This window comes from Cherax quadricarinatus, chromosome 11 (assembly GCF_038502225.1).
Source record: "Cherax quadricarinatus isolate ZL_2023a chromosome 11, ASM3850222v1, whole genome shotgun sequence".
NCBI classification, from domain to species: domain Eukaryota; kingdom Metazoa; phylum Arthropoda; class Malacostraca; order Decapoda; family Parastacidae; genus Cherax; species Cherax quadricarinatus.
In genome coordinates, this window is record NC_091302.1 from 37056535 (window position 1) to 37081180 (window position 24646).

Sequence of the window (24646 nt, forward strand, 5' to 3'; positions counted from 1 at the left end):
GTGTATGTGTGTGTGTTTAACACAATCTGAAGATAAACTTCACCTCACTGTTGGATTGCATGCAACAAGTAGTAACAGCCTGATTGATCAGACCCTGATGCACGGCGAGGCCTGGTCATGGACCGGGCCTCTGAGAGGTTGACCCCCAGAACCACCTACAGGTAGACTTCCACTGTGTTCATCACATACTCTTATCAACACAAATTCACACCATCTCACGTCCAACATGGCAGGAAAGTGTAAAACTGTTGTTCTTAACCTTTCTCGCCCTATGACCCCCATAGACTCTTCAGGGTATTACCGTGACCCCTTCAGAGAAGCTTCGTTTCGGTTGAAAAAGTCTAAGTTTTTGTCCACCAGATGGATGTGGTAAGACTCAAAATGGACCTTGTGGCATGACCACAGAGTTCTGAATGATGCTTGTGAAACCCAGCTTGAGAAAGGCTTCATTGTACGTACGCTTCTTGGCAGACCACAGCACATGTGATCAGTGTTGCCACTCACCAAACTGGTGAAAGCCCAACTGGCTAATTCAAATGTACGAAAATATATTATATTCTCCTGAATTCTTTGTGACCCCAAGAAACATTCAAACGGCCCCCAAGGGGGTCACGACCCCCAGGTTAAGAACCGCTGGTGTAAAGTCACATACCTGAAGGATACCTAAAAGATGTTTTCAGGGGTTAACGCCCCCGTGGTCCGGTCCCAAACCAGGTCTCCTGGTGGCTCAAAGAATGATCATGTAGACTGTTACTGTTGGCTTCATGCTGCCCAGCGTAAGAACCGCAGACCAGTTGATCAGGAGCTGAATTGAGGAACTTGTCAAGTTCCCGACTGAAAAAAGGTTGTTCGTAATTTTCCTTATGCACAAAGGGAGAGTGTTGAAAAGTCGGGAACTTCTGACACTTAACGAGTTTTAACTTATTTTTCAGTGAAGGTGCTGTGCCTCATCTGTCATGTTTCTTGGTTTCATACGGAGTGATTTCGGTGCGTAGGTTTGAAACTAGAGCCTCAAGGATATTCCAGGCGTAAATTATGATGTATCTTTCTCGCCTGCGTTGCCAGGAATAGAACTGAAGAGCCTTCAAACCTTACTCGGTATACAACGGTATAATTGTCAGTGTATATCAGCTGATTGTTCCCCATCCCCCCACATACCTACCTACCCCTTTACCTACCCTTACTTTTCTCTTATCTACCCCTTACACTCCCCTCCCCCTGGTTTTTCCTGCACCAGCCTACCATAGCGTGACTAATGCGTGACGATGCATGCACACTATTATTTGTTTATTATTAATTTTACCAGCTCATTGTTTTGTGATCTCAACTTACCTCTCTTTTTTTTGTCCCCTGCCTCTTTCCCTCCCCTTACCTTTCTCATCCACCTCCCCTTCCCTCTTTAACTGATCCCTCTTTAAATTACGCCCACCTGTCTATTTCCCTTTTTTGTTGGCCCTCTCCCACCTCATTTTCCTGTTTCTTTCTATAACTCTCCCTCTCTACACCCTAACCCCCCGTCTTTCCCTCTCCACCCTTTCAAGCGTCCCTTCTCCCTACATCTCCTCTCTCCTTTTCTCCTCTCCAGTACTTCTCTGCACCTCTCCTTGAGTCTCCTCTCCTCTCCACTCCTACCCGCTCTCCTATCCCATCCTCTCTTCTTTCTATCCACCCCGCCCTTCATCTTTTTACGCCCGTGTCCTACCCTCTTCACTTGTTCCCTCTTTCCTCCACCCCTCTACTTCCCTCTGCTTCCCTCTGCTTCCTTCTACAAGTGGATGGATAATACCTTTCACAAGTCACGATGTTTTATGTGATAGTGAGGGTTGATACTTGAGTGTCAGCTGTGTTCTGATGTCAGCACTGTTCTCCATGTTGTGATGATGTCAGAACTGTTTTCCATGTTGTGGTGATGTCAGCACTGTTTCCATGTTGTGATGATATCAGCACTGTTTTCCATGTTGTGATGATGTCAGCACTGTTTTCCATGTGATGATGTTAGCACTGTTTTCTATGTGATGATGTCAGCACTGTTTTCTATGTTGTGATGATGTCGACACTGTTCTCCAAATTATGATGATGTCAACACTGCTCTCCATGTTTTGTTGATGTCACCGCTATTCTTCATCTTGTGACACCATAAATGTTCTCAAAGATAGACTAATACTGTGCTCCTCTTGAAGCTATGAAACTAGGAGAGTATGGACGTATTCCTGACCCTTCCTGGGAGCCAAGGCCTAGAACCTAACATTCTGGTAGAAAACACATGCGAGTTCTTGTATAAATGTGGTGACAGTACTCACTTAACTGGTATCACCTCATCATCTGTTCTTATACACATCTGTGTTTGGTAATATACCACTGAAGACACGTTTTAGGTTATCATATTATTATTTTGTGTGGGATATCCAGTTGAAATATTTGGGTGTATTTATGAGAGGTATTAGTGAGGATGTTGTAGTACCTACGATGCCAGTCACAAGGAACCAGTCGACTGTACTGGGCTACAAACCCTGTAACACCGGCGACTCTTTGCAAGATGGTTGTGTTCATTATGTCGTTCAACAGTGAAGAATGGTGGTCTCTTCTGCTGCTGCTACTACTGCTGTTGGTCCTGCTGCTGCTGCTGCTGCTGCTGCTGCTGCTGCTGCTGCATCCTCAGTCATTATGATACAAAGGTACCAGCAAGGCTCCTCCAGCATTATGACACGCTATACCTGGAGTATAACTGGAGGGTGTTCCGGGGGGTCAACGCCTCCCTCCCCTCCCTCAAACCCTTGCCACACACCCTACACTCCCCTCTCCACCCTTCCCCTCTCCCCACTCCAGGAAAGCAGATGCTGTCGTGTCAGACACTGTCATCACCAAGCAGTCACTGTCACGCAGTCAGTCACCACTGTAACACACTAAGACTGTCTCCGTGGCACACTTACATTAATACTGTAACACTACACTGTGTAACAGACTTACTTTAATAAAGACAGTGTAACATTTGTACTGTGTAATAGATTTGCTTTAATAAAGCATGAGTATGTAACAAACTCTTAAGACTTTCATCCAGCCATCCACTTCATGCACACTCCAGCCATCCACTTCATCCACCCCTTGCTACACTTATCCGCACTCGCTCACAAGTATCAGTAGTATTTACTTTGTTCATCCACTCAAACTTACATATAAAAATCCACGAACTGTCCACTTATACAGCTGAACTTTTCTTAATAAAAACTGAGAAATAAAACCTAGTCGTCGTAGATGTATATAAGACACCAGATACAACTTCCCAACAGTTCAAGGAACAGTTATTGAAAATTGATTACTGTCTGGAAAGTCTTCCAGCCCCAAAATGGAAGAATGTAGCAAATAATGTTATAGTGGAGACGATCCCAGAAGGCAGTAGCACCTCAGATGAACATTCCCTGTAATCAATTCACTTTAAGCCAGTAAATAGTGGAGCCAGTAAGACTAGAAAATAACACTTGATCGAATTTCCACAAATAATGATGACTTAGTACGAAATATAACAGTGTTGAAGACAGTTAATTCAGATAACAACCTAATTGAGGTTTAGACTTGTATACACAGGCTTCCCGACCAGCAAAATGCGAACGGTTATGAGGACGTCTGCTAACTTAACAAGATCAACAATTGGGATCAAGTAAATCATGTCCTTAACAAAAGAAGCTGTGCAGATATCTTAAATAACGTGGGTCCAAATCAGTGTCTTGAAAGGATCAACTTTCTAGCAGATGAAGTATGCTGAAGGCACATTTCCCTAAGAAAAAAGAAGAGAAGATGTAAACTAGAGAGAGAGAGAGAGAGAGAGAGAGAGAGAGAGAGAGAGAGAGAGAGAGAGAGAGAGAGAGAGAGAGAGAGAGAGACAGAGACTCTCTATAGACGAAGGTGAAAAATCATAGAACTTCTGACGGGGGCGAGACCATCCTGAAGTGCAAAAGGAATCACTAACTAGGGAAATAGAAAATATCAAACTAAAATTAAGTGAATCATTCAGGACCGAGGAGTGACAGGAAATAGAAAGAAATCCAAAATATTTCATTACATATGCCAGAAACAAGGTAAAACCCAGCATCCAGTATCGTGCCATTATTCAAACAAGATGGGACGTACACTGACAACATCAAAGAAATGAGATCCTGCTGTCTCAGTATAACTTTGTATTTAGTGAGTTGTTAATCAAACTAAAGACCGACAATCCGAACGATATTTTTAAGAACGAGACTCAAATCCTTGTCAATAATATGCCAAATTTCTGACATAAGCCTGACACCACTGGAGTTTGAAAAAGCCATTGACAACATGCCCCCATACAGTCTACCCCATGCCCAGACTCGTAGAACACCGTGTTCATCAAGAATTGCAAGAAATCCCATTCGCGTGCCTTCAATATGCTATAGAGAGGGAGACTGGACACGGGTGTCATCCCACAGTCCCTGAAAACAACAGATATAACCACACTCCACAAAGGTGGCAACAAAGAATAGCAAACAATTAAAAGGCCGATAGCTCTAACTTTCCTCACTATAAAAATCTTTGAAAGTGTTCTAAGACGCAAGATCGCCAACCCCTTGGATTCCTAAAATTTACACAACCCAGGACAGCAAGGGTTCAGAACAGGTCGCTCCTGCCTCTCACAGCTACTGGACCTCTGTGACATGATCTTGGATGCTCTGGAGGACAAACAATATGCAGATGTAGTATACACAGACTTTGCTAAAAGCCTTCGACAGGTGCGACCACGGTGTAACAGCGCACAAAATGCTTGCTAAAGGAATAACTGGAAAAGTGAGCAGATGGATCTTTAACTTTGTAAGCAATAGAACACAAAGAGTAATAGTAAACAGAGTTAAGTCAGAGGCTGTCACAGTGAAAAGCTCTGTTCCACAAGGTACAGTATACACCCCTATCCTTTTCCTCATCCTCGTATCTGACATAGACAGAGATGTAAACCACAGCACTGTGCTTTCCTTTGCAGACAATATTAGACTTTGCATGATACTGTCATCCATTTAGGACACTGCAAATCCCCGAGCGGGAATAAACTAAGTCTTCCAATGGGCCGCTGAAAACAATATGATGTTCAAAGTCAGTTACTCCGCTATGGATAACTTGAGCAAATAAAAGCTAGAACGGAGTATAAAACAAATTTCAACCACACAATAGAGTGAAAAACTAATGTGAAGGACACAGGAGTATAAATGTCAGAGAATGTCATCTTTAAGGACCACAATAGTGTCACTATCACAACTGCGAGAAAAATGATCGGATGGATAATGAGAACTTCCAAAACAAGGGATGCCCAACCAATGATGATCCTCTTTAAGTCACTTGTTCTCTCTAGGATGGAATTCTGCTGTACACTAACAGGAGAATTTAGAGAGAACCATCACAGCACCTTAATTACTGGGAACGTCTGAAGTCCCTTGACCTGTACTCAGTGGAACGCAGGCGAAAAAGATGCATCATAACTGACACCTGTTCACTTAGCAGTAAGTAGGCACCTGAGTGTTAGTCGATTGTTGTGGAGTAGCATCCTGGGGGAGGGCTATAGTGTACCTAAGCGAGAAGCTCTGAAATAAGTAGGATAACAACAGCCTTACGCCTGCAAATTCTCCTATACATTATCCATTCATCTATCCATCAGCTGTCCATCTGTTCAGCACGCATACACCTATCAACTGTCTATCCATTATCTATCCACTCAATACCTCCTTTTGGCCAAAAATTTACAGCTCAATCAGCACCCACTTTACAATAACCGCAATTAACACAAATCTCATCTCTCACGCAACTTTAACCCTAATAGCATGCTTCTTAATTGCTACTTTAATCTTAATTAAGTTATCTTTTGCTGCCTAGAAAATGTTTTTCAAGTGACAGACTTCAGGATTTGATGAGAGAATTGGTCGTTATATAAAGTGGTCTCTCGATCGAGTGAAGCTTGGGACAGGTGGTCATAACAGACAGATGGCTGCTACAGAGAGGTGGTCATAATAGACAGATGGTTGCTAGTGGTGAGTGGTCATACAAGATAGTTGGTTGTTATAGACAGGTGGTCATAAGAGACAAGCAGTTACTGCAGCCAGGTGGTCATACTTAACTAGACCTGCCTAGCATGGGCCAGTAGGCCTGACGCAGTGCTCCTTATGTTCTTAGGTGCTACAGACAGGTGGTCATAATAGTGAGCTAGTTGCTACAGAGAGGTGACCATAATAGTCAGCTGGTTGCAGTAGACAGGTGGTCACATACGCGCCATTCGGAAGCTTGGAGAGTGCAACGAGTTGGATGAAGGTGAGGGTATACTTAGGACACAGCTTCAAGAGTAGGTATGAAAAATCCCAGTATGATACAAATCAGTAACGCCGATCAGAGCAGTCTAGGAAACAGGTGTGGCAGAGCACCATCCTGGTGCAGTTTACAGGTGTGTGTGTGTGTGTGTGTGTGTGTGTGTGTGCCAATTGAGAATTAAGACACATATACAACACCTGGGGTACCTTAATTTGCATACTTTTCGCCAACCAGCGGCTTTATCAACTCGACACATAACAACATACACACTCGTCTGTCTCGTGCAGGTCCCGTGCAGGTCTCGTGCAGGTCCGTCTCAACCTACTCAACATTCTCCACCTGACTCTCCACACTATACATACTCATGTACTCTTTACCCAGGTAGATCTGTTTGTGATAAATGGTTTGAAAAACCGACAGGTTGAAGATTGAGACACTTATACAACATATGGGAATCTTCAGTGAGGAAACGTTTCGCCACACAGTGGCTTCATCAGTCCAATACAAAGCAGAAAGGTTTAAGAAGAGGAGGAGTTTGAGGTAATCAGTCCCTCAGCCTGGAGTCGATGTGTTCAGTCCATCAGTCTTGTAGAATGTACAGCATAGGGCCGTAGACGTGGCTTATATACTGTAGTCAGGTGAGGCGAAGCAGGAGGAGGCGGGGTCATAGTGGTACCATCCACTAGTCGAAGTAGGTCTTCGTCCAAAGGTTGGACAAATGTTTAAGAATTTTTTGTAACAAGATCCCATGATGCTGCAGTGACTGACAGCCACGTCTACGGCTCTATGCTGTACATTCTACAAGATTGATGGACTGAACACATCGACTCCAGGCTGAGGAACTGATTACCTCAAACTCTTCCTCTTCTTACACCTTTCTGCTGTGTATTGGACTGATGAAGCCACTGTGTGGCGAAACGTTTCCTCAATAAAGATTCCCATATGTTGCATTAGTGTCTCAATCTTCAGATCTGTTTGTGACTTGATCAAGTCCACTGTGTGGGCGAAACGTTGTCAATAAAGGATCGAATAATACTGCATTTGTAGTATAATAATACCGCATTTGTAGGTATATGTTCTCTGTACTGGGCGAAACGTCTTCCAATAAAGGTACCCAAGTGTTGCACATATCTTAAGTCCTCTTTTTTATTTGTCACGTAAGTCCGAGAAAGGCCCAACTTTCTATTTTTATTCACATTATTGTATGAAGCTGCTTGTTCAGAATATTACCGAATAATTAAAAACGGAATAAAGTTTACAGTTTTATTGCATATACTTTCGTTTTATTAATTTATATTTACACTAGCAAGTATTTTTGGCACCATGAATGTTCATTAATCTTTCTGAAAACGAGATTTCCGCTCGTGTACTCATTTACGTAAACAATAATAAAAGTCCCCACGTGTTTGTCATGAGAGGAGAGGTGAGACACAGTTTACATGACTACCAGTTATGTTTACACTGGTGTCGTTTTATATCACTGCCAACAGTTATAAAACAAAAACGAAAGAGTTGTGGATAAAGCTCGTAAATCCCTTACGTAAACATCTAGCTTCGAGTAAACACCTTCAGCGTTTAAGATACATGGGAACACTCCTCTGTCAACTCCTCCCCCGGCAGTGTATAAACAGGAAGGTCTAACTGTCCCCCTCCTGTGTAAATAAACTACAGACAAAAATTATGATCTTCGGGAGTCTTGAGTGTAAACATCATCCCGCGGTGGAGGCAGAATTGAGTTACACCTTTTTTGTGTGCAAAGTGAAGAACGAAACATTTCGGCAACGAGGGTAATAAAGTAAGACACAATAGCGGTAATGAAGTCCCGTGTCATGATGTAATACACAGCGTCCACGGAGTTACTGCCCGTTCATCACCTTAAAGTTATGCAGATTGCTGCACCCGGATTACACGCGTCGAGTGCCAACAAAAACGATAAATGGCTAAAAAATAGGCCAGGTTTTTAGGGGAAAAAAAATACTGGCGCGCCGGATAGTATATTCATGGCGATCGCTTAGAACATGACAATAGACAACGGGAAAATCAATAGCTTCCCCGTTAAGTATGTAAACGGCCGCTCCGCTCAACACACAGAACAGGGAATAAATAATTTAATAACAAAATAATCATTGTTTTTTCCCTTGGTGGAATAGATTACTGAACTCTCATCGACAACGACGCCGATGTTAAGTAATTACAGAACTCATCCTAGTGTTTTGTACCACAAACAATTTGTCTCAGTAACCAATCTCGCCAATCCTGGCAGCAGAGTGAATATTAGATCCTATTGCTGAGGGCCATACAGGCGCAGATCCTCTGCTCCTTCCCGTATTTGGTAGTTATAAACCAGGAGGTTAATACCGACTTTCCCAAAAGTAAACAAAAAACAGCTGATCGGAGGATGAGCGGCGCTGCCAGACGCACGACGAGCTGCGTGTTTATAACCAGTAAGGTGTATAATTATAGCCAGAAGTGAGTCACTACACGGAGGGCACTGTACAAATATGTGCACCCCAATTAAACGATGATAATTGATACCTATTTGCCACAAAAGTGAATTTATCGCCTGGCGAACACGCGAACATTTTCTTCCTTAATGGAAGCTTCGTACGGTAAATTATTGATTGCTCGTTAAGCGCTTACATAGTACAACTTATTAAATAAATCTTGCCTCAAAAATCCATGGCAATTTCTTCACATTTTCCACGTCACTTAATGTGGTTTTAAACTTGTTATCTTAAAACACTTAAGCAGCTTGGTCCTAAAAATTACTAAAGTTGTAATATTGAGAAGTGAAGAAGTAGTGCCGCTGGAAACCTGTGCTGCTATCCCACACTCTTACTACTGCTGGAAAACTGTGCTGCTATTCCACACTCTTACTACTGCTGGAAACCTGCGCTGCTATTCCACACTCTTTCTACTGCTGGAAACCTGTGCTGCTATTCCACACTCTTACTACTGCTGGAAACCTGCGCTGCTATTCCACACTCCTTCTACTGCTGGAAACCTGTGCTGCTATTCCACACTCTTACTACTGCTGGAAACCTACACTGCTATTCCACACTCCTTCTACTGCTGGAAACCTGTGCTGTTATTCCACACTCTTACTACTGCTGGAAACCTACGCTGCTATTCCACACTCCTTCTACTGCTGGAAACCTGTGCTGCTATTCCACACTCTTACTACTGCTGGAAACCTTCCCTGCTATTCCACACTCTTTCTACTGCTGGAAACCTGTGCTGCTATTCCACACTCTTACTACTGCTGGAAACCTGTGCTGCTATTCCACACTCTTACTACTGCTGGAAACCTGCGCTGCTATTCCACACTCTTACTACTGCTGGAAACCTGCGTTGCTATCCGACACTCTTACTACTGCTGGAAACCTGCGCTGCTATTCCACACTCTTACTACTGCTGGAAACCTGTGCTGCTATTCCACACTCTTACTACTGCTGGAAACCTGCCCTGCTATTCCACACTCTTTCTACTGCTGGAAACCTGTGCTGCTATTCCACACTCTTACTACTGCTGGAAACCTGCGCTGCTATTCCACACTCTTTCTACTGCTGGAAACCTGTGCTGCTATTCCACACTCTTACTACTGCTGGAAACCTACGCTGCTATTCCACACTCCTTCTACTGCTGGAAACCTGTGCTGCTATTCCACACTCTTACTACTGCTGGAAACCTACGCTGCTATTCCACACTCCTTCTACTGCTGGAAACCTGTGCTGCTATTCCACACTCTTACTACTGCTGGAAACCTTCCCTGCTATTCCACACTCTTTCTACTGCTGGAAACCTGTGCTGCTATTCCACACTCTTACTACTGCTGGAAACCTGTGCTGCTATTCCACACTCTTACTACTGCTGGAAACCTGCGCTGCTATTCCACACTCTTTCTACTGCTGGAAACCTGTGCTGCTATTCCACACTCTTACTACTGCTGGAAACCTACGCTGCTATTCCACACTCCTTCTACTGCTGGAAACCTGTGCTGCTATTCCACACTCTTACTACTGCTGGAAACCTGCCCTGCTATTCCACACTCTTTCTACTGCTGGAAACCTGTGCTGCTATTCCACACTCTTACTACTGCTGGAAACCTGCGCTGCTATTCCACACTCTTTCTACTGCTGGAAACCTGTGCTGCTATCCCACACTCTTACTACTGCTGCAAACCTGCGCTGCTATCCCACACTTTTAATTCTGCTGGAAACCTGTGTTGCTATCGCACACTCTTACTACTGCTGGAAACCTACGCTGCTATCCCGCACTCTTACTACTGCTGGAAACCTGTGTTGCTATCCCACACTTTTAATTCTGCTGGAAACCTGTGTTGCTATCGCACACTCTTACTACTGCTGGAAACCTGTGTTGCTATCCCACACATCTACTACTGCTGGAAACCTGTGCTGCTATCCCACACTCTTACTACTGCTGGAAACCTGCGCTGCTATCCCACACTCATACTACTGCTGGAAACCTTCGCTGCTATCCCACACTCTTACTACTGCTGCAAACCTACGCTGCTATCCCGCACTCTTACTACTGCTGGAAACCTGGCTAAACTTTTAATTCTGCTGGAAACCTGTGTTGCTATCGCACACTCTTACTACTGCTGGAAACCTGTGTTGCTATCCCACACTTTTACTACTGCTGGAAACCTGTGTTCGTATCACACTCTTACTACTGCTGGAAACCTGCGCTGCTATCCCACACTCTTACTACTGCTGGAAACCTGCGCTGCTATCCCACACTCTTACTATTGCTGGAAACCTCTGTTGCTATCCCACACTCTTAATACTGCTGGAAACCTGAACTGCTATCCCACACTCTTACTACTGCTGGAAACCTGTGTTGCTATCCCACACTCTTATTACTGCTGTAAACCTGCGCTGCTATCCCGCACTCTTACTACTGCTGGAAACCTGTGTTGCTATCCCACACTTTTATTACTGCTGGAAACCTGTGTTCCTATCACACACTCTTACTAGTGCTGGAAACCTGCGCTGCTATCCCACACTCTTACTACTGCTGGAAACCTGCGCTGCTATCCCACACTCTTACTACTGCTGGAAACCTGTGTTGCTATACCACACTTTTACTACTGTTGGAAATCTGAGTTCCTATCCCACACTCTTACTACTGCTGGAAACCTGCGCTGCTATCCCACACTCTTACTACTGCTGGAAACCTGTGTTGCTATCCCACACTTTTACTGCTGCTGGAAACCTGCTCTGCTATCCCACACTCATATTACTGCTGGAAACCTGCGCTGCTATCCCACACTCTTACTACTGCTGGAAACCTGCGCTGCTATCCCACACTCTTACTATTGCTGGAAACCTCTGTTGCTATCCCACACTCTTAGTACTGCTGGAAACCTGCGCTGCTATCCCACAATCTTACTACTGCTGGAAACCTGCTCTGCTATCCCACACTCTTACTACTGTTGGAAACCTGTGTTGCTATCCCACACTCTTATTACTGCTGTAAACCTGCGCTGCTATCTCGCACTCTTACTACTGCTGGAAACCTGCGCTCCTATCCCACACTCTTACTAATGCTGGATACCCGCTCTGGTATCCCACACTCTTACTACTGCTGGAAACCTGCGTTGCTATCCCACACATCTACTACTGCTGGAAATCTGTGTTCCTATCCCACACTCTTACTACTGCTGGAAACCTGTGTTGCTATCCCACACTTTTACTACTGCTGGAAACCTGTGTTCCTATCACACTCTTACTACTGCTGGAAACCTGCGCTGCTATCCCACACTCTTACTACTGCTGGAAACCTGCGCTGCTATCCCACACTCTTACTATTGCTGGAAACCTCTGTTGCTATCCCACACTCTTAATACTGCTGGAAACCTGCACTGCTATCCCACACTCTTACTACTGTTGGAAACCTGTGTTGCTATCCCACACTCTTATTACTGCTGTAAACCTGCGCTGCTATCCCGCACTCTTACTACTGCTGGAAACCTGTGTTGCTATCCCACACTTTTACTACTGCTGGAAACCTGTGTTCCTATCACACACTCTTACTAGTGCTGGAAACCTGCGCTGCTATCCCACACTCTTACTACTGCTGGAAACCTGCGCTGCTATCCCACACTCTTACTACTGCTGGAAACCTGTGTTGCTATACCACACTTTTACTACTGCTGGAAACCTGTGTTCCTATCCCACACTCTTACTACTGCTGGAAACCTGCGCTGCTATCCCACACTCTTACTACTGCTGGAAACCTGCGCTGCTATCCCACACTCTTACTACTGCTGGAAACCTGTGTTGCTATCCCACACTTTTACTGCTGCTGGAAACCTGCTCTGCTATCCCACACTCATATTACTGCTGGAAACCTGCGCTGCTATCCCACACTCTTACTACTGCTGGAAACCTGCGCTGCTATCCCACACTCTTACTATTGCTGGAAACCTCTGTTGCTATCCCACACTCTTAATACTGCTGGAAACCTGCGCTGCTATCCCACAATCTTACTACTGCTGGAAACCTGCTCTGCTATCCCACACTCTTACTACTGTTGGAAACCTGTGTTGCTATCCCACACTCTTATTACTGCTGTAAACCTGCGCTGCTATCTCGCACTCTTACTACTGCTGGAAACCTGCGCTCCTATCCCACACTCTTACTAATGCTGGATACCCGCTCTGGTATCCCACACTCTTACTACTGCTGGAAACCTGTGTTGCTATCCCACACTTTTACTACTGCTGGAAATCTGTGTTCCTATCCCACACTCTTACTACTGCTGGAAACCTGCGCTGCTATCCCACACTCTTACTACTGCTGGAAACCTGTGTTGCTATCCCACACTTTTACTACTGCTGGAAACCTGCTCTGCTATCCCACACTCTTACTACTGCTGGAAACCTGCGCTGCTATCCCACACTCTTACTACTGCTGGAAACCTGCGCTTCTATCCCACACTCTTACTATTGCTGGAAACCTCTGTTGCTATCCCACACTCTTAATACTGCTGGAAACCTGCGCTGCTATCCCACACTCTTACTACTGCTGAAAACCTGCTCTGCTATCCCACACTCTTACTACTGTTGGAAACCTGTGTTGCTATCCCACACTCTTATTACTGCTGTAAACCTGCGCTGCTATCCCGCACTCTTACTACTGCTGGAAACCTGTGTTGCTATAACACACTTTTACTACTGCTGGAAACCTGTGTTGCTATCCCACACTCTTACTACTGCTGGAAACCTGCGCTGCTATCCCACACTCTTACTACTGCTGGAAACCTGTGTTGCTATCCCACACTCTTACTATTGCTAGAAACCTCTGTTGCTATCCAACACTCTTAATACTGCTGGAAACCTGCGCTGCTATTCCACACTCTTACTACTGCTGGAAACCTGCACTGCTATCCCACACTCTTACTACTGTTGGAAACCTGTGTTGCTATCCCACACTCTTATTACTGCTGTAAACCTGCGCTGCTATCCCGCACTCTTACTACTGCTGGAAACCTGTGTTGCTATCCCACACTTTTACTACTGCTGGAAACCTGTGTTCCTATCACACACTCTTACTAGTGCTGGAAACCTGCGTTGCTATCCCACACTCTTACTACTGCTGGAAACCTGCGCTGCTATCCCACACTCTTACTACTGCTGGAAACCTGTGTTGCTATACCACACTTTTACTACTGCTGGAAACCTGTGCTCCTATCCCACACTCTTACTACTGCTGGAAACCTGCGCTGCTATCCCACACTCTTACTACTGCTGGAAACCTGCGCTGCTATCCAACTCTCTTACTACTGCTGGAAACCTTTGTTGCTATCCCACACTCTTACTACTGCTGGAAACCTGTGTTGCTATCCCACACTTTTACTACTGCTGGAAACCTGTGTTCCTATCCCACACTCTTACTACTGCTGGAAACCTGCGCTGCTATCCCACACTTACTACTGCTGGATACTGCTCTGCTATCCCACACTCTTACTACTGCTGGAAACCTGTGTTGCTATCCCACACTTTTACTACTGCTGGAAACCTGTGTTCCTATCCCAAACTCTTACTACTGCTGGAAACCTGCGCTGCTATCCCACACTCTTACTACTGCTGGAAACCTGCGCTGCTATCCCACACTTACTACTGCTGGATACTGCTCTGCTATCCCACACTCTTACTACTGCTGGAAACCTGCGCTGCTATCCCACACTCTTACTACTGCTGGAAACCTGTGTTGCTATCCCACACTCTTACTACTGCTGGAAACCTGCGCTGCTATCCCACACTCTTACTACTGCTCGAAACCTCTGTTGCTATCCCACATTCTTACTACTGCTGGAAACTTGTGTTGCTATCCCACACTCTTACTACTGTTGGAAACTTGCGCTGGTATCACACACTCTTACTACTGCTGGAAACCTGTGTTGCTATCCCACACTCTTACTACTGCTGGAAATCTGAGCTGCTATCCCATACTCTTGCTACTGCTGGAAACCTGTGTTGTTATCCCACGCTCTTACTACTGCTGGAAACCTGTGTTCCTATCCCACACTCTTACTACTGCTGGAAACCTGCGCTGCTATCCTTCACTCTCACTACTGCTGGAAACCTGGGCTGCTATCCCACACCCTTACTTCTGCTGGAAACCTGCGCTGCTATCCCACACTGTAGCTATTGCTGGAAACCTGCGCTGCTATCCCGCACTCTTACTACTGCTGAAAACCTGCGCTGCTATCCCACACTCTTACTACTGCTGGAAACCTGTGCTGCTATCCCACACTCTTACTACTGCTGGAAACCTGCGCTGCTATCCCGCACTCATATTACTGCTGGAAACAAGTGCCGCTATCCCTCACTCTTGCTACTGCTGGAAACCTGTGCTGCTATCCCGCACTCTTGTTACTGCTGGAAACGTGTGCTGCTGTCCCACACTTTTTCTTCTGCTGGAAACCTGTGCTGCTATCCCACACTCTTACTACTGCTGGAAAACTCTGCTGCTGTCCCACACTTTTTCTTCTGCTGGAAACCTGTGCTGCTATCCTACAGTCTTACTACTGCTGGAAACCTGCGCTGCTATCCCACACTGTTACTATTGCTGGAAACCTGGGCTGCTATCCCGCACTCTTACTACTGCTGGAAACCTGCGCTGCTATCCCACACTCTTGCTACTGCTGGAAACCTGCGCTGCTGTCACCCACTCTTACTACTGCTGGAAACCTGCACTGCTGTCCCACACTCTTACTACTGCTGGAAACCTGCTCTGCTATCCCACACTCTTACTTCTGCTGGATACCTGCACTGCTATCCCACACTCTTACTACTGCTGGAAACCTACGCTGCTATTCCACACTCCTTCTACTGCTGGAAACCTGCCCTGCTATTCCACACTCTTTCTACTGCTGGAAACCTGTGCTGCTATTCCACACTCTTACTACTGCTGGAAACCTGCGCTGCTATTCCACACTCTTTCTACTGCTGGAAACCTGTGCTGCTATTCCACACTCTTACTACTGCTGGAAACCTACACTGCTATTCCACACTCCTTCTACTGCTGGAAACCTGTGCTGTTATTCCACACTCTTACTACTGCTGGAAACCTACGCTGCTATTCCACACTCATACTACTGCTGGAAACCTGTGCTGCTATTCCACACTCTTACTACTGCTGGAAACCTCCCCTGCTATTCCACACTCTTACTACTGCTGGAAACCTGTGCTGCTATTCCACACTCTTACTACTGCTGGAAACCTGTGCTGCTATTCCACACTCTTACTACTGCTGGAAACCTGCGCTGCTATTCCACACTCTTTCTACTGCTGGAAACCTGTGCTGCTATTCCACACTCTTACTACTGCTGGAAACCTACGCTGCTATTCCACACTCCTTCTACTGCTGGAAACCTGTGCTGCTATTCCACACTCTTACTACTGCTGGAAACCTGCCCTGCTATTCCACACTCTTTCTACTGCTGGAAACCTGTGCTGCTATTCCACACTCTTACTACTGCTGCAAACCTGCGCTGCTATCCCACACTCATACTACTGCTGGAAACCTTCGCTGCTATCCCACACTTTTAATTCTGCTGGAAACCTACGCTGCTATCCCACTCTCTTTCTACTGCTGGAAACCTTCGCTGCTATCCCACACTCTTACTACTGCTGCAAACCTACGCTGCTATCCCGCACTCTTACTACTGCTGGAAACCTGTGTTGCTATCCCACACTTTTAATTCTGCTGGAAACCTGTGTTGCTATCGCACACTCTTACTACTGCTGGAAACCTGTGTTGCTATCCCACACTTTTACTACTGCTGGAAACCTGTGTTCGTATCACACTCTTACTACTGCTGGAAACCTGCGCTGCTATCCCACACTCTTACTACTGCTGAAAACCTGCGCTGCTATCCCACACTCTTACTATTGCTGGAAACCTCTGTTGCTATCCCACACTCTTAATACTGCTGGAAACCTGAACTGCTATCCCACACTCTTACTACTGCTGGAAACCTGTGTTGCTATCCCACACTCTTATTACTGCTGTAAACCTGCGCTGCTATCCCGCACTCTTACTACTGCTGGAAACCTGTGTTGCTATCCCACACTTTTACTACTGCTGGAAACCTGTGTTCCTATCACACACTCTTACTAGTGCTGGAAACCTGCGCTGCTATCTCACACTCTTACTACTGCTGGAAACCTGCGCTGCTATCCCACACTCTTACTACTGCTGGAAACCTGTGTTGCTATACCACACTTTTACTACTGTTGGAAACCTGTGTTCCTATCCCACACTCTTACTACTGCTGGAAACCTGCGCTGCTATCCCACACTCTTACTACTGCTGGAAACCTGCGCTGCTATCCCACACTCTTACTGCTGCTGGAAACCTGTGTTGCTATCCCACACTCTTACTACTGCTGGAAACCTGTGTAGTTATCCCACACTTTTACTACTGCAGGAAACCTGTGTTCTTATCCCACACTCTTACTACTGCTGGAAACCTGCGCTGCTATCCCACACTCTTACTACTGCTGGAAACCTGTGTTGCTATCCCACACTCTTACTACTTCTGGAAACCTGCACTGCTATCCCACACTCTTACTACTGCTGGAAACCTGCGCTGCTATCCCACACTCTTACTAATGCTGGATACTGCTCTGCTATCCCACACTCTTACTACTGCTGGAAACCTGTGTTGCTATCCCACACTTTTACTACTGCTGGAAACCTGTGTTCCTATCCCACACTCTTACTACTGCTGGAAACCTGCGCTGCTATCCCACACTCTTACTACTGCTGGAAACCTGTGCTGCTATCCCACACTCTTACTACTGCTGGAAACCTGTGTTGCTATCCCACACTCTTACTACTGCTGGAAACCTGCGCTGCTATCCCACACTCTTACTACTGCTGGAAACCTCTGTTGCTATCCCACACTCTTACTACTGCTGGAAACCTGCTCTGCTATTCCACACTCTTACTACTGTTGGAAACCTGTGTTGCTATCCCACACTCTTATTACTGCTGTAAACCTGCGTTGCTATCCCACACTCTTACTACTGTTGGAAACCTGCGTTGCTATCCCACACTCTTACTACTGTTGGTAACCTGCGCTGCTATCCCACACTCTTACTACTGCAGGAAACCTGTGTTGCTATCCCAAACTCTTACTACTGCTGGAAACCTGAGCTGCTATCCCATACTCTTACTACTGCTGGAAACCTGTGTTGCTATCCCACATTCTTACTACTGCTGGTGACTTGTGTTGCTATCCCACACTCTTACTACTGTTGGAAACTTGCGCTGGTATCACACACTCTTACTACTGCTGGAAACCTGTGTTGCTATCCCACACTCTTACTACTGCTGGAAATCTGAGCTGCTATCCCATACTCTTGCTACTGCTGGAAACCTGTGTTGTTATCCCACGCTCTTACTACTGCTGGAAACCTGTGTTCCTATCTCACACTCTTACTACTGCCGGAAACCTGCGCTGCTATCCTTCACTCTCACTACTGCTGGAAACCTGGGCTGCTATCACACACCATTACTTCTGCTGGAAACCTGCGCTGCTATCCCACACTGTAGCTATTGCTGGAAACCTGCGCTGCTATCCCGCACTCTTACTACTGCTGGAAACCTGCGCTGCTATCCCACACTCTTACTACTGCTGGAAACCTGTGCTGCTATCCCACACTCTTACTACTGCTGGAAACCTGCGCTGCTATCCCGCACTCATATTACTGCTGGAAACCAGTGCCGCTATCCCTCACTCTTGCTACTGCTGGAAACCTGTGCTGCTATCCCGCACTCTTATTACTGCTGGAAACCTGCGCTGCTATCCCACACTCTTACTACTGACGGAAACCTGCGCTGCTATCCCACACTCTTACTACTGCTGGAAACCTGCGCTCCTATCCCACACTCTTACTACTGCTGGAAACTTGTGCTGCTATCCCACACTCTTACTACTGCTGGAAACTTGTGCTGCTATCCTACAGTCTTACTACTGCTGGAAACCTGCGCTGCTATCCCACACTGTTACTATTGCTGGAAACCTGGGCTGCTATCCCGCACTCTTACTACTGCTGGAAACCTGCGCTGCTATCCGACACTCTTGCTACTGCTGGAAACCTGCGCTGCTGTCACCCACTCTTACTACTGCTGGAAACCTGCACTGCTGTCCCACACTCTTACTACTGCTGGAAACCTGCTCTGCTATCCCACACTCTTACTTCTGCTGGATACCTGCACTGCTATCCCACACTCTTACTACTGCTCGAAACCTGCGCTGCTATCCCGCACTCTTACTACTGCTGGAAACCTGCGCTGCTATCCCTCACCCTTACTACTGCTGCAAACCTGTGTTGTTATCCCGCACTCTTACTACTGCTGGAAAACTGTACTACTATCCCACACTCTTACTACTGCTGGAAACCTGTGCTGCTATCCCACACTCTTACTACTGCTGGGAACCTGTGCTGCTATCCCGCACTGTACTAACCTGCACTCTGACAGCTGCAGGAAGCCTGCACCACTAACCTGCACTCTGACAGCTGCAGGAAGCCTGCACCACTAACCTGCACTCTGACAGCTGCAGGAAGCCTGCGCCACTAACCTGCACTCTGACAGCTGCAGGAAGCCTGCGCCACTAACCTGCACTCTGACAGCTGCAGGAAGCCTGCGCCACTAACCTTCACTCTGACAGCGCTGTGTCGCATGTTTGACAGCTCAGACAAAAAATATTTTTCAGAATATTAAGGATGACACAAGTATCAGTTAAAACAATTTTCTTCTACACATGAAATTCTTGGGAGTGAACACTGCTTGTCTTCCTGATGTCTCTCTGCTTCACTACTGCTTGTCTTCCTGATGTCTCTCTGCTTCACTACTGCTTGTCTTCCTGATATCTCTCTGCTTCACTACTGCTTGTCTTCCTGATATCTCTCTGCTTCACTACTGCTTGTCTTCCTGATGTCTCTCTGCTTCACTACTGCTTGTCTTCCTGATGTCTCTCTGCTTCACTACTGCTTGTCTTCCTGATGTCTCTCTGCTTCACTACTGCTTGTCTTCCTGATATCTCTCTGCTTCACTACTGCTTGTCTTCCTGATGTCTCTCTGCTTCACTACTGCCTGTCTTCCTGATGTCTCTCTGCTTCACTACTGCTTGTCTTCCTGATGTCTCTCTGCTTCACTACTGCTTGTCTTCCTGATGTCTCTCTGCTTCACTACTGCTTGTCTTCCTGATGTCTCTCTGCTTCACTACTGCTTGTCTTCCTGATGTCTCTCTGCTTCACTACTGCTTGTCTTCCTGATGTCTCTCTGCTTCACTACTGCTTGTCTTCCTGATGTCTCTCTGCTTCACTACTGCTTGTCTTCCTGATGTCTCTCTGCTTCACTACTGCTTGTCTTCCTGATGTCTCTCTGCTTCACTACTGCTTGTCTTCCTGATGTCTCTCTGCTTCACTACTGCTTGTCTTCCTGATGTCTCTCTGCTTCACTACTGCTTGTCTTCCTGATGTCTCTCTGCTTCACTACTGCCTGTCTTCCTGATGTCTCTCTGCTTCACTACTGCTTGTCTTCCTGATGTCTCTCTGCTTCACTACTGCTTGTCTTCCTGATGTCTCTCTGCTTCACTACTGCTTGTCTTCCTGATGTCTCTCTGCTTCACTACTGCTTGTCTTCCTGATGTCTCTCTGCTTCACTACTGCTTGTCTTCCTGATGTCTCTCTGTTTCACTACTGTCTGTCTTCCTGATGTCTCTCTGCTTCACTACTGCTTGTCTTCCTGATGTCTCTCTGCTTCACTACTGCTTGTCTTCCTGATGTCTCTCTGCTTCACTACTGTCTGTCTTCCTGATGTCTCTCTGCTTCACTACTGCTTGTCTTCCTGATGTCTCTCTGCTTCACTACTGCTTGTCTTCCTGATGTCTCTCTGCTTCACTACTGCTTGTCTTCCTGATGTCTCTCTGCTTCACTACTGCTTGTCTTCCTGATGTCTCTCTGCTTCACTACTGCTTGTCTTCCTGATGTCTCTCTGCTTCACTACTGCTTGTCTTCCTGATGTCTCTCTGCTTCACTACTGTCTGTCTTCCTGATGTCTCTCTGCTTCACTACTGCTTGTCTTCCTGATGTCTCTCTGCTTCACTACTGCTTGTCTTCCTGATGTCTCTCTGCTTCACTACTGTCTGTCTTCCTGATGTCTCTCTGCTTCACTACTGCTTGTCTTCCTGATGTCTCTCTGCTTCACTACTGCTTGTCTTCCTGATGTCTCTCTGCTTCACTACTGCTTGTCTTCCTGATGTCTCTCTGCTTCACTACTGCTTGTCTTCCTGATGTCTCTCTGCTTCACTACTGCTTGTCTTCCTGATGTCTCTCTGCTTCACTACTGCTTGTCTTCCTGATGTCTCTCTGCTTCACTACTGCCTGTCTTCCTGATGTCTCTCTGCTTCACTACTGCTTGTCTTCCTGATGTCTCTCTGCTTCACTACTGCTTGTCTTCCTGATGTCTCTCTGCTTCACTACTGCTTGTCTTCCTGATGTCTCTCTGCTTCACTACTGCTTGTCTTCCTGATGTCTCTCTGCTTCACTACTGCCTGTCTTCCTGATGTCTCTCTGCTTCACTACTGCCTGTCTTCCTGATGTCTCTCTGCTTCACTACTGCTTGTCTTCCTGATGTCTCTCTGCTTCACTACTGCCTGTCTTCCTTATCTCTCTCTGCTTCACTACTGCCTGTCTTCCTGATGTCTCTCTGCTTCACTACTGCCTGTCTTCCTGATGTCTCTCTGCTTCACTACTGCTTGTCTTCCTGATGTCTCTCTGCTTCACTACTGCTTGTCTTCCTGATGTCTCTCTGCTTCACTACTGTCTGTCTTCCTGATGTCTCTCTGCTTCACTACTGCTTGTCTTCCTGATGTCTCTCTGCTTCACTACTGCTTGTCTTCCTGATGTCTCTCTGCTTCACTACTGCCTGTCTTCCTGATGTCTCTCTGCTTCACTACTGCCTGTCTTCCTGATGTCTCTCTGCTTCACTACTGCTTGTCTTCCTGATGTCTCTCTGCTTCACTACTGCCTGTCTTCCTTATCTCTCTCTGCTTCACTACTGCCTGTCTTCCTGATGTCTCTCTGCTTCACTACTGCCTGTCTTCCTGATGTCTCTCTGCTTCACTACTGCTTGTCTTCCTGATGTCTCTCTGCTTCACTACTGCTTGTCTTCCTGATGTCTCTCTGCTTCACTACTGCCTGTCTTCCTGATGTCTCTCTGCTTCACTACTGCCTGTCTTCCTGATGTCTCTCTGCTTCACTACTGCTTGTCTTCCTGATGTCTCTCTGCTTCACTACTGCCTGTCTTCCTGATGTCTCTCTGCTTCACTACTGCCTGTCTTCCTGATGTCTCTCTGCTTCACTACTGCCTGTCTTCCTGATGTCTCTCTGCTTCACTACTGCTTGTCTTCCTGATGTCTCTCTGCTTCACTACTGCCTGTCTTCCTGATGTCTCTCTGCTTCACTACTGCCTGTCTTCCTGATGTCTCTCTGCTTCACTACTGCTTGTCTTCCTGATGTCTCTCTGCTTCACTACTGCTTGTCTTCCTGATGTCTCTCTGCTTCACTACTGCTTGTCTCTCTGCTTCACTACTGCTTGTCTTCCTGATGTCTCTCTGCTTCACTACTGCCTGTCTTCCTGATGTCTCTCTGCTTCACTACTGCCTGTCTTCCTGATGTCTCTCTGCTTCACTACTGCTTGTCTTCCTGATGTATCTCTGCTTCACTACTATCTCTCTCTGCTTCACTACTGCCTGTCTTCCTGATGTCTCTCTGCTTCACTACTGCCTGTCTTCCTGATGTCTCTCTGCTTCACTACTGCTTGTCTTCCTGATGTCTCTCTGCTTCTACTATGTCCCTCTGCTTCACTACTGCCTGTCTTCCTGATGTCTCTCTGCTTCACTACTGCTTGTCTTCCTGATGTCTCTCTGCTTCACTGATGTCTCTCTGCTTCACTACTGCTTGTCTTCCTGATGTCTCTCTGCTTCACTACTGCCTGTCTTCCTGATGTCTCTCTGCTTCACTACTGCCTGTCTTCCTGATGTCTCTCTGCTTCACTACTGCTTGTCTTCCTGATGTCTCTCTGCTTCACTACTGCTTGTCTTCCTGATGTCTCTCTGCTTCACTACTGCTTGTCTTCCTGATGTCTCTCTGCTTCACTACTGCCTGTCTTCCTGATGTCTCTCTGCTTCACTACTGCCTGTCTTCCATGTCTCTCTGCTTCACTACTGCCTGTCTTCCTGATGTCTCTCTGCTGCTTCACTACTGTCTTCCTGATGTCTCTCTGCTTCACTACTGCTTGTCTTCCTGATGTCTCTCTGCTTCACTACTGCCTGTCTTCCTGATGTCTCTCTGCTTCACTACTGCTTGTCTTCCTGATGTCTCTCTGCTTCACTACTGCCTGTCTTCCTGATGTCTCTCTGCTTCACTACTGCTTGTCTTCCTGATGTCTCTCTGCTTCACTACTGCCTGTCTTCCTGATGTCTCTCTGCTTCACTACTGCCTGTCTTCCTGATGTCTCTCTGCTTCACTACTGCCTGTCTTCCTGATGTCTCTCTGCTTCACTACTGCTTGTCTTCCTGATGTCTCTCTGCTTCACTACTGCCTGTCTTCCTGATGTCTCTCTGCTTCACTACTGCTTGTCTTCCTGATGTCTCTCTGCTTCACTACTGCCTGTCTTCCTGATGTCTCTCTGCTTCACTACTGCCTGTCTTCCTGATGTCTCTCTGCTTCACTACTGCTTGTCTTCCTGATGTCTCTCTGCTTCACTACTGCCTGTCTTCCTGATGTCTCTCTGCTTCACTACTGCTTGTCTTCCTGATGTCTCTCTGCTTCACTACTGCCTGTCTTCCTGATGTCTCTCTGCTTCACTACTGCTTGTCTTCCTGATGTCTCTCTGCTTCACTACTCTTGTCTTCCTGATGTCTCTCTGCTTCACTACTGCCTGTCTTCCTGATGTCTCTCTGCTTCACTACTGCGTGTCTTCCTGATGTCTCTCTGCTTCTCTCTGTCTTCCTGATGTCTCTCTGCTTCACTACTGCCTGTCTTCCTGATGTCTCTCTGCTTCACTACTGCCTGTCTTCCTGATGTCTCTCTGCTTCACTACTGCTTGTCTTCCTGATGTCTCTCTGCTTCACTACTGCCTGATCTCTCTCTGCTTCACTACTGCTTGTCTTCCTGATGTCTCTCTGCTTCACTACTGCCTGTCTTCCTGATGTCCCTCTGCTTCACTACTGCTTGTCTTCCTGATGTCTCTCTGCTTCACTACTGCTCTGTCTTCCTGATGTCTCTCTGCTTCACTACTGCCTGTCTTCCTGATGTCTCTCTGCTTCACTACTGCCTGTCTTCCTGATGTCTCTATGCTTCACTACTGCTTGTCTGATGTTCTCTGATGTCTCTCTGCTTCACTACTGCCTGTCTTCCTGATGTCTCTCTGCTTCACTACTGCTTGTCTTCCTGATGTCTCTGCTTCACTACTGCCTGTCTTCCTGATGTCTCTCTGCTTCACTACTGCTTGTCTTCCTGATGTCTCTCTGCTTCACTACTGCCTGTCTTCCTGATGTCTCTCTGCTTCACTACTGCTTGTCTTCCTGATGTCTCTCTGCTTCACTACTGCCTGTCTTCCTGATGTCTCTCTGCTTCACTACTGCCTGTCTTCCTGATGTCTCTCTGCTTCACTACTGCCTGTCTTCCTGATGTCTCTCTGCTTCACTACTGCTTGTCTTCCTGATGTCTCTCTGCTTCACTACTGCTTGTCTTCCTGATGTCTCTCTGCTTCACTACTGCCTGTCTTCCTGATGTC